This window comes from Ascaphus truei, chromosome 8 (genome assembly GCF_040206685.1).
Source record: "Ascaphus truei isolate aAscTru1 chromosome 8, aAscTru1.hap1, whole genome shotgun sequence".
NCBI lineage: Eukaryota > Metazoa > Chordata > Amphibia > Anura > Ascaphidae > Ascaphus > Ascaphus truei.
Window position 1 is genome coordinate 98,353,660 of NC_134490.1, and position 9,824 is coordinate 98,363,483.

The window sequence follows — 9,824 nt, forward strand, 5'->3', positions numbered from 1 at the left end:
GTTGGGTGTCGTCGCTCAGGAAGTTTTCCACCAAGCGGACCGCTGAATCCAGGGAAAATGCAGCGTGTCTTTTTACCCAGGAGCGGGAGGAGGGAGCAGTATCTGTATGAACTGCTCGAGCACAAACTGTTCAAGGATCTCTGCCTTGTCATGTTTTCCCGGTTGTATCCACCTGGTACATAAGTCTACTAAGCGGTGGGCTACAACCCGTGGTCTGTCTCGGTTTGTATATTTGACTGTCCGGAACCGCTGTCGGTAGGTCTCTGGCGTGAGGCCTAGGCGATCCAGAATAGCAGCCTTTAGTTTCTGATAGTCCATGGCCTCGTCCGCTGGAAGAGCCTGGTAGGCTGCCTGAGCTTCCCCTATGAGGAGTGGAGCCAGAGTCGTTACCCAGCGATCAACTGTCCAGCCGTGGGCCATGGCTACCCTTTCAAAAGTGAGGAGAAATGCCTCTGGGTCTTCGTTTGGCTTAATTTTAGGCAGCATCACCGGTGGGTTATTTGGAATCCCTGGTCTGCCTGGGGTTGGGCCTTCGACCAGCAGTTGGAGTAGCTTTTCCTCTCGCCGGGCCTGTTGCTCATCTTGCTGGGCTTGTCGCTCATCTTGCTGGGCTTGTCGCTCTGCTTGCTTCTCTGCTAGCTGGAGCTGTTGCTGAAGGAACTGAGAAAAAATTTTCTCCATTTTTTCCATTTTTTTTTTGTGTGGCCCTTCAGATACAGGGGCCGTCCGATATCCCACTTCTGACACCACCTGTGGCAGGACGGCCTGTAGCCGAGGTCAGGGAACAGTCCACACGTATAGTTTCAGGATAAATAAAAACGTTCAGTGGCTTTATTTCTCCACAGTAACATAACATGCGGGTACACTGTCCCTTTAACAAAATAAATCCTGCTCCACTTTGGGAGAAAAACTGACTAATAACACAGCAGACCTATCTAGCAGGCTGGCTGGCTAAACCAGAACCAAACCATAAGGGTACTTTAAGCATTCAGTAAGCAAATTAATAATCCTTACTTTAGTTGAAGTAGTCTTTGGTGAAATCAATCTGGCTAAGGGCTCACGCAGCAGTGTGCTTCTCTTTCTCTCTCTCTCTCTGGCAGCTACTGCCAGTCACATGATCCTTTATCTACCTTGCTGTCTCTCAGGTGTCAGCTAAAGAGTTCTGATTTCCTAACTTCCACCTGAGTTAACCCTTATGAGTGCTGGATGAAGCACTCAGACATATGTCTCCCAGGCGTAACTGATAGGAGTTGACTTCACTCTGTCACACCACGCTATCTGCCACCTGCCTCCGACCTCTGCTTGTGACCCCAACAATGCTCCCTGCTGTTCCTGCCACTGTGATCCACTCTAGTCGTAGACCAATCTTTGACAGGGGAGGGCTGGGGGCTCGCAAGGTGTGAAAGCGAGGAGGGCTCGCAAGACTGCCAACACATGGGTTGCGCAATCTAAACGCTAGTTCTGGGCCCCAGGAAATCTGCTGGTGGCCGAGAGGGAGAGTGTAAGAGGTGAGGGGGGGGAGGGAAACAGGGAGGTGGGAATATAAGAGGGGAAATGAGAGATGGACGGGGTGAGAGAGACCGATTTCAAAACTAGCAATGTCAGGTTGGTTTGCAAAATTAAAATGGTATCAACACCTGCATATCAATTTTTCCATTTGTACATATTCCGTGTAATGCAAAGCATCATTTCTTCACATTTGTCCATATTTGCAATCAAAAATGCACTTGAATGTGTTTATACATTGGTCTAGTGGTTGTCCATCAATTCATTAAAACAAAGTTAGTTTAAAAAGAAAAAACGTTGGTTTATTTTATACGAATTTCTTAGGTAGACCAACATAACTGTGGAGAAGTTATGCCAAATAAAAAGCACTAAAAATACATATTTATGCCTTGAGTACAGTACATCCAGCTTTAATTGTTCCAATGGCTCTCTCTCTCTAACCTAATCTTAACCACCTTGGGCCCAGATCCACAGAGGCCCGTTAGAGACTTAACTTAAGTTTACGCCTCGTTAAGTGCTAAAAATGTAGACTGTAGTAAGAGATTAAACTGACTTTAGCACACGTTACACTATTATAATGTAGCATAACAATTGCCAATTTTATTGAATACAGACAGTGCCAGGCAGAATCACAATGCTGAACTTTCTACATCAAAAACCTTACGCCTTATTCAGACATAATTGTAAGTGGAAAAGAGAAAAAGGAGTATCCGGAGTAAAACGGCAATAAAGATATGGAATCCCAGGTCAGAATGAAGGCTTTATTCTTGCTTGCAAAATAGACAGACAGTGTCCATGATCTCCCTTCCACACGTTTTACATCGCAGGGGCGCTTTGTCAAGGAGCTCCTTGACAAAGCGCCCTTGCGGTGTGAAACGCATAGGAGGGAGATCATGGACACTCTTTATTATCTTTATTGCTGCCGCTCCAGATACTCCTTTTTCCCTTTTGGCTATTATCGCTAAGATCCAGGAAGCGCGCCACGCAGGGGGGGTGAGAGTTCTCACCATTGCACCCTATGCGTCCTACACACAGCCGCCGGGACACACGGACCGACCAGGAGGGAGTGTGAGGTTTCCTCACCACCGCTGTGGACGCTGCCTCCTGTGTGCAGCCGGCAGGACCAACGGGACCGGCACAGCCTGCATGGTGCATCCGCTTGCAGCAACACTCAAGGATCGGGGTGACCACTGAAAGAGTTAAGAAACTTTCCCTCTATGCCTCTGGGTCCCCATCCTCATGCTCAGCGCCAGCACACATTGACGTATCCCCTTCACCCACGGCAAACAACACACCAGGATAAGACTGTGTGTCAGCAACACCCCAGAGCGCACAACAGCAACATTCTCTATTGGTTGTAAGTGGATTACACATACTGTAATGCTAAATTTAAATCCCAAATTCACATAAGAATAGCAGCAAATCCATGTCATAGCACACACTGAAATTAATCATCAGCTTAAATTACCAATTACATTAAGAGGAAAGCATGAACTATTCAATATCCTAATTCACATCTGAGTGGAACCAAAAAATACGTCATCACACAGTAATTTTCAACTGATACATGGAGTATGCAACTTTTTATTAGACAGCTTTGCTTTTGATGTTTAGTGCTGAATAGTTAAGAGATGTCACTGCATTGCTCGCCATCAGAAACATACAGACACGCAGAACATTTATTATAGAAAAAGCCTCTTAAATAAATATTGCATATCTGCCAACTAACTGCAGGTTCACAGTGCAACAATGATTTAGGTTTGGATCCCTATTTGTTCGTGTCCACAAAGTTAGTATATTATAGTAAGTGCTGAACTGGATAATTATCATAACACTGTGAGCCGTAAGAAAGTTGGCAGGTATGATATGGTGCGAACCTTGGGTTACGTTTGAAATGTAAACACAATTTATCTAAGAACATTTGTATTATTTAAAGTGGTGCAGCAAATGATAGAATAAGCATTCTGCCAATGTCAGCTCTGTCTTCTTATTCAGAACGGCAGTCTTTATAACTCTAAACACTGAATTTTTCAGCTTCAAGAAGTCCTCGTCTGGAGGGGGGGAGGGGAGGATTCACTAAGTGCAGATGTAGGGTAAAGGAGGTGTCAGCCACTGCGAATAGATTAGAAGTATTTGGCAGCCAATTTATAGGGTCATTTAATATACAGTACTTCTGAAGCAGCCGTTCAGGCTTTTATCGGTCACAAATTCCCATTGAACTCATTGGGAGCTTTAGACCAATAACAACCTTAAACTGAGTTGCCACCTAAAAAACTATTTTACCTATTTTCAAGAACATTGGAATGAAGTTTGTATTGGGAAATAGTTATGGTCAAAAAAAATATGAATAGTTTTTATTGTAACAGATTCCTTCAAAAACGTTAATTTTATTGTGCTTATTCCCATCAAACTGATTGTACTCATCCCGATCTTCAAGATTTCAACTTCTTAAAAGGGCTCAATTCTAGATGCCCTGGCTTGCCTGTGAGGCATGTTCTAAAAATCCATACAGTTACATATACTTCTACTGTTACTGCCAACCTCTAAACATCTCTTAGATTGCAAGCAAGGGACTCCTTTCTACTAAAGCTTACTTTTCTTGTAGTATATGCAGTTAATCGCTATTGTGTGCATATCTGTGCATTTTGCCATGCATAGAATACCAACTGCAGCTCACATGGTTGGAGTTGGATGAATAAATAAAAATGTGTACAGTTGAAATATCATATCTTTACACCACACAAGTTCAAAGATCTATGCGAATGCAACCTACATAGCCAATAGCTTACAGCTGCCAATAATAAAATGGAGGTTGCAAGTATTTTGAATAAGTTAGACACAGTGTGGGACTAGATGGGAAGTGGCCCCTCTATCCCTCAATGTATCCACCAGCGCTCTTACTTACTACAATTAATAATCATATAAATACATTTGTCGCATATACAGGATGGGATTTACACAATAAAAAGAAAATATACTTAATACTTTGGAGAATGTCCTAAATCGTGTTCCCATATATAAATAGAGTCCAGTCACGAAAAAACATATATGGCTATGCAGCTTCTTTGGGTCTGGAACCAACCTCGGAACCAGAAGAAACTAGAGATTGCAAGTATATCTGACAAGATAAGAATATCAGTTTTTCAAGTAAACTGCTATTGGTATAACCCTTCCAGTCCTAAGGCCAAAATATCTTTGGTCCCAAAAGTCAAATCAACAAAACCACTGTACAGCATTTAACTCACAGGGTGGAGGCCAATTACTTTTTAAGTGCTTAACCCCAATGGTTTTCAGTGGACAAGAGAACAGCAATATTAATTCCTTTGGGCATCTGCAATGTCTTCACAGCACAGCTATGCAAAAGTGCTGATTACCAAGCAGAATGCCATTTCCAATTTATGGAGAGGTTATAAATGCTCCAGCCCATCTCTCAGAGAAAAGAGTCACAGTGGACAAGATTGTCTAGATCATCTCAATACGATATGACAAGGTGCTTTCAGAAGACATAAAATAGCTTCAACTGCTAATAAAGAAAAAATGTTTCCCTAAAAATACTGGAAATGTAATTAAAACACTGTGCTTTAAATAATTACAGCATTCCAAAAAAAAATGTAATTTCAAAAGTTATATTTTGTAACTTTATAAAACTTTGTTTAATTAGTGAACTGAAAACCAGATACAAGACAAATTATAGCTGTGTCCGATTTTGAAACCTTTTAAGGAATCAACAGGAGAGATATTCTGAGATGAAATGATAGAAACGATCTTTTATTTGTAACCAACTTTAGTTCGACAGTATTTGGACCGGGGTCCACAGAGCTAAAAAAATAGTATGGTGTCGCCCCGGTGGGTCCCCTGGTCCAAAGGTAAAAATTTGTTGAGATTCTTCATTTTCGGTGCTTGTGCTCTTCCTTGATTTTCAAAGATGTGTCCGGAGCCATCAGATAGGAATCCACAACGTCGTCTATTGCGGCGTCCTTTTGACCCCAGCATTCGGGGGCCATTTTGAATCACCCAAAATGACGTGGTGACACCGGCACCGAACACCAAATAGCTCGGCAACCCGAGTGCTGAAAATACGCCCGTCTAAACACGAAACAAATGCAAATATAGAACATAAAGAAGAGCAGCTGGGATTGCCGCTTTCAATTGAATAGATGAATACTGCCTCAGACATGGAATTTTAACTGACGCTTGTAGGAGTACAATTATGGCTGATCAGAAAAATAACTATCAACGGTGCATCGTGCAGCTCTCCCCAGAACACCTGCCTAGTCTTGAAGCATGATAAATACAGATACATGATATATACAGAGTCTGCGCCAGTGGCCACAGGTATAATAAAAACACAGAAAACAACACTAACTATTCCTATCACAAACTTTTTACATAGGATTTAGTAGTAATATTGGCACACTACATTGACATTTATGAAAATATTATGCCAGAAGGACCAATGGCACGGGATACATCTGCTGGGTGCTAAAAGCATGTAATATTAAAAAACAATATGCAGACTTATTGTAAATAGCCAGAAGAACATTTTTCACCTTGTAGAAATAACAAGTGGGTGCTTCTTTCATGCAGAGAGGCCTACCACATATTAGTAATGCATGGTAAGCTCCTGCAACAGCAAAAGCATCAAAGAGAGATATGGATGTTACAAAACAATGAGAATATTACAGCATAGGAATCGAGGAGGAATAGTCCAGCTCCAAAGTCTATGTAATTGCACACAAAAAGCTACACATCTCAAGTCTAGAGGTGATGCAATGACAAGGTGTGTTATGGGGTGGGGTTTGTATAACAAAACAACCAGTATGGGAGTGCTCTAACAAATGCCTTTTCCATGCCATTTAATCCTTTAAAAATACTCAAACATGCGAGGCATTTCATGTAAAGAATAAAACAAGCCAATCAATATCCATCTGTAAAATACAGAGGAGTGTTGCTCTCCGTGTTAGATCACAAAGGAAGTGAATGATGGTTTGCTGATTGCCATTTCTCCCCCATTCACTACCTCTGTTATTTAATGTACATATATTTTCATCTTAAAATAGGAAGTGACAAGGATGTGTTATGGAAGTAAAATGTAAGCCTTTCAACCCCAACTGTTATTTCCTCACTTTCACTCCTAAAGGTGAATTATAATGTTATCTCGCCCTGCATGTAGCTCGTCTGTAAATTACATGTTTTCCATTATTCAATATATTCCTAATTCTGGTGTTTTTTGTACAGTGGGCTGTGTTGCGGATAACACTTTTACAGACAAGAAGGGTGGGGCTATTTTGACTGTTAATTGAATTTGTTTCATCTTGAGTGTTTCTATTGCCATTAATTTAAGATGTTTGTTCTAACAGCACTTATTTACTAAAAGCATTGAATAATTATTAAAGAACCCTTTGCAAGTTATATTCCTATACAACATCAATAGTAACATTTATAATTCCGAAGAGAAAAATTGCAAAAAAAACTTTGGATTTTCTTTTGCCCTCAAAATGCTTTTAACATTTTATTAAGTATTCTTGCCGGTAGCAAGACCCGATATTTGACAATGTATGAATCAGCTTACAGTTCAGAGCATATATCACATCTTAACTGTGCCCAACCCTAGCCATCCCTTTAACTACAGCAACTGGTTAACATCTGAATTCCTGCAAAGAACAAAAACCTCCAACAAAAATACAACAGCAAAGTTTACTAAACAATATTAGTATATAGATAGTGAACAGGTAGCAGACCTAAGAGCCATTGTAAGAATAAATACATGTTATATTATTAAGCATATTTATTTAAGGCAAATTCATCAACGCATCAAAAAAGAGGTCAATGAAATGTGAAAATATAGTTTGAATGCTCATTTTATGCAAAAGTGATGGTATTTTATCTTCTACTGAAGACAACCAGCAAACATTATCAACCAGCATCCCTGTTCGGGCAACTTGTGATTTCCCTGGTAACGCAGAAATAAATGCCTTGTTCTGGATGTACAATCACAGCATACACAGAACACACAAAGTCTCGTGACAATGAAATGAATATAGACGTGTTACCTTTTTTCCTTTCTTTTTCCTATGTGCAGGTTTTACAATTTTCTCCTTTGCTTCCTCACTCATTTTGTCGGGTTAATGTGTGAAAAGGGATCGCTGCTGTTATATATTCCAACATCCAAAGCCAATGTATATATTCAAAACACAGAAAGCAAAGTCCGTCTGCTGATGTTTCACAGACATGTACACGATGGAAACCGATGGTTAAACACAGCTTTAATTCCAGCGGCACAGGCTGAAATTGCCCATGCTCAAAGCTTTTCTTTCCTTAAGAAGAAAAAAAACTGGGAGTTTCCCTTGCACAATAGACTATTATTCCTTCAAACAAATTAATATTAACCCTATTCGGCTTTAACTAAAACTGTACCCCTGAGATCACTCATAACAGGACTTTAAAGCTCGCTCTTCCACACGGTTTCCAGCCTTTAAATGGTGTTGACGAGCTTGATCTAGAAATGAGCTGCCGCCTGCTCACAGGTCTCTGAAGCTTTCCCAGTGGATGCTGTGCTCTTGTGGACTGGGAAACGGAATGTACTGTAAATTGCACTGATTGCAGCGAGCGTCTTAACACTAACACATGTGTTGAATGCATCAGGGAATGACAGAAAAGGAGACCTACTCAGATCACGTTCCCCTGCTCTGGAAGCCACTCCCAGACTGAAATCAGACATAAGGAGATACAGTGTAAAACAAGTTAAGAAATAACCATGTATACTATACATTTAAATGGCCACATAACGGTGAGAAGCAACTACTGTAATCCTTAGGTTCTATACAAAAATGTTAACATTCATCAAATAAATATACATTGTATTCTACTGTATGTGAAACTCTTTTTAGAGGAAAGTAGCCACAATGTTTACATGCTTTAAGCATGTATCATACAAGTGAAAGGAAGTGATTCTGTTTCGGTTCACCGATAGCTGATCTGTTACATGCCTATTTCACACGCAGTTTGGTTCATGTTTCAGCACTATGCCGACCTATGTAGAAAGGCACTCAACACATTTCTCCTGTTACCAGATCCCCAGGCATAACCTGAGAAGATACCTTCATGCTGTTAGTGCCTGTGGTATAACATCCACATTACACCTAAGTTGTTAAACTGATTAGTTACTGCATACTTTTGTTAACTTAAAGCATTTTAGTGAAGACATTTTATTTTAGATTGTGTCCTTCCTGAAGTATGCCAATTATGAATATTCATCATTTTTGGACATTATATGCTCTACAAAATAAAGTACACAGATATTTATCTTTCAAGTAAAATAATGGAATTGGGGTCAGGCCCAGCAGATATGTACAGTATGACATACTGTTTAATGAGATTATTCAAACCTCCTGGAATTTAGTGTACATTTAACAGAGAATCATCTGGTATGTTTGATCCTTAGTCCATGTTTTACTTTTATTATTTTATTTTAAAAATTAGCATTCAAGTTAATGCCAGTTAACGTGGGATCGGGTTTCGATTACTCCATATCAAAGCTCGTTGGATTCTGAATACTGTGCTACAAGTCCATACTGACTTGTAATGCTGGAGCAATTTGATCTGACCTAATATTAGCTGTTGTGTTCTGAAGCAACCATTATTTTATCAAACCTGAAACTGTGTTTAGCAATCACACGCTCTGTTTGTGTTAGGGGATCCAAAAACAGCTGAAATTATAGGAGGTTAGCACGGCCCACAAAAGTGAACCACAAACCTGTGGTTTGCAGAATTTAATAGTGATAAAGTACTCTCTTCAATTATAAGCTATAAAGTCATTTTTAGGACTTCTAGGAGTGGGAAAATTGAATAAACACCACGTGGTGATGGGAGACTATGGATAAAAAAACACATGAAAAATCCATACATTTTGCTGTACAGTAAGTGTGAGCAGCTTTCTATCAATATAAAACATGGTTGGCTAAAAGGGTTACAGGAGATAGAGGGCATAGCATACAGGTAGAAAACTGTGAATGATAGAAATAGATTGAAAAGCCCTCACAAGAAACGTGCACATTACTCATTAAATATAACAATGAAGGATTTACAGTTTTGCACAAATAGAAATGTCGAATTGTATTGTATTGTATGTCTTTATTTATATAGCGCCATTAGTGTACATAGCGCTTCACAGTAGTAATACATGTGGTAATCGAATAAATAACAGATAATATAAATAACAGATCATGGGAATAAGTGCTTTAGACAAACATAACATTAAGGAAGAGGAGTCCCTGCCCCGAGGAGCTTACAATCTAATTGGTAGGTAGGGAGAACGT

General features: G+C 40.0%; 1 long non-coding RNA gene across 2 annotated transcripts in view; it reads right to left on the reverse strand.

The window, feature by feature from the left end:
• The window catches only part of LOC142502110 (uncharacterized), an 86,139-nt gene extending 77,902 nt beyond the window's left edge, over positions 1–8,237 (reverse strand). The window contains exon 1 of one of the 2 annotated variants that reach the window (XR_012803645.1): positions 7,560–8,237. This is a non-coding gene — a long non-coding RNA (uncharacterized LOC142502110). The remainder of the gene's footprint in view (positions 1–7,559) is intronic. The other variant, XR_012803644.1, reaches the window with a different exon arrangement.
• Between the last annotated feature and the right edge of the window lie 1,587 nt (positions 8,238–9,824).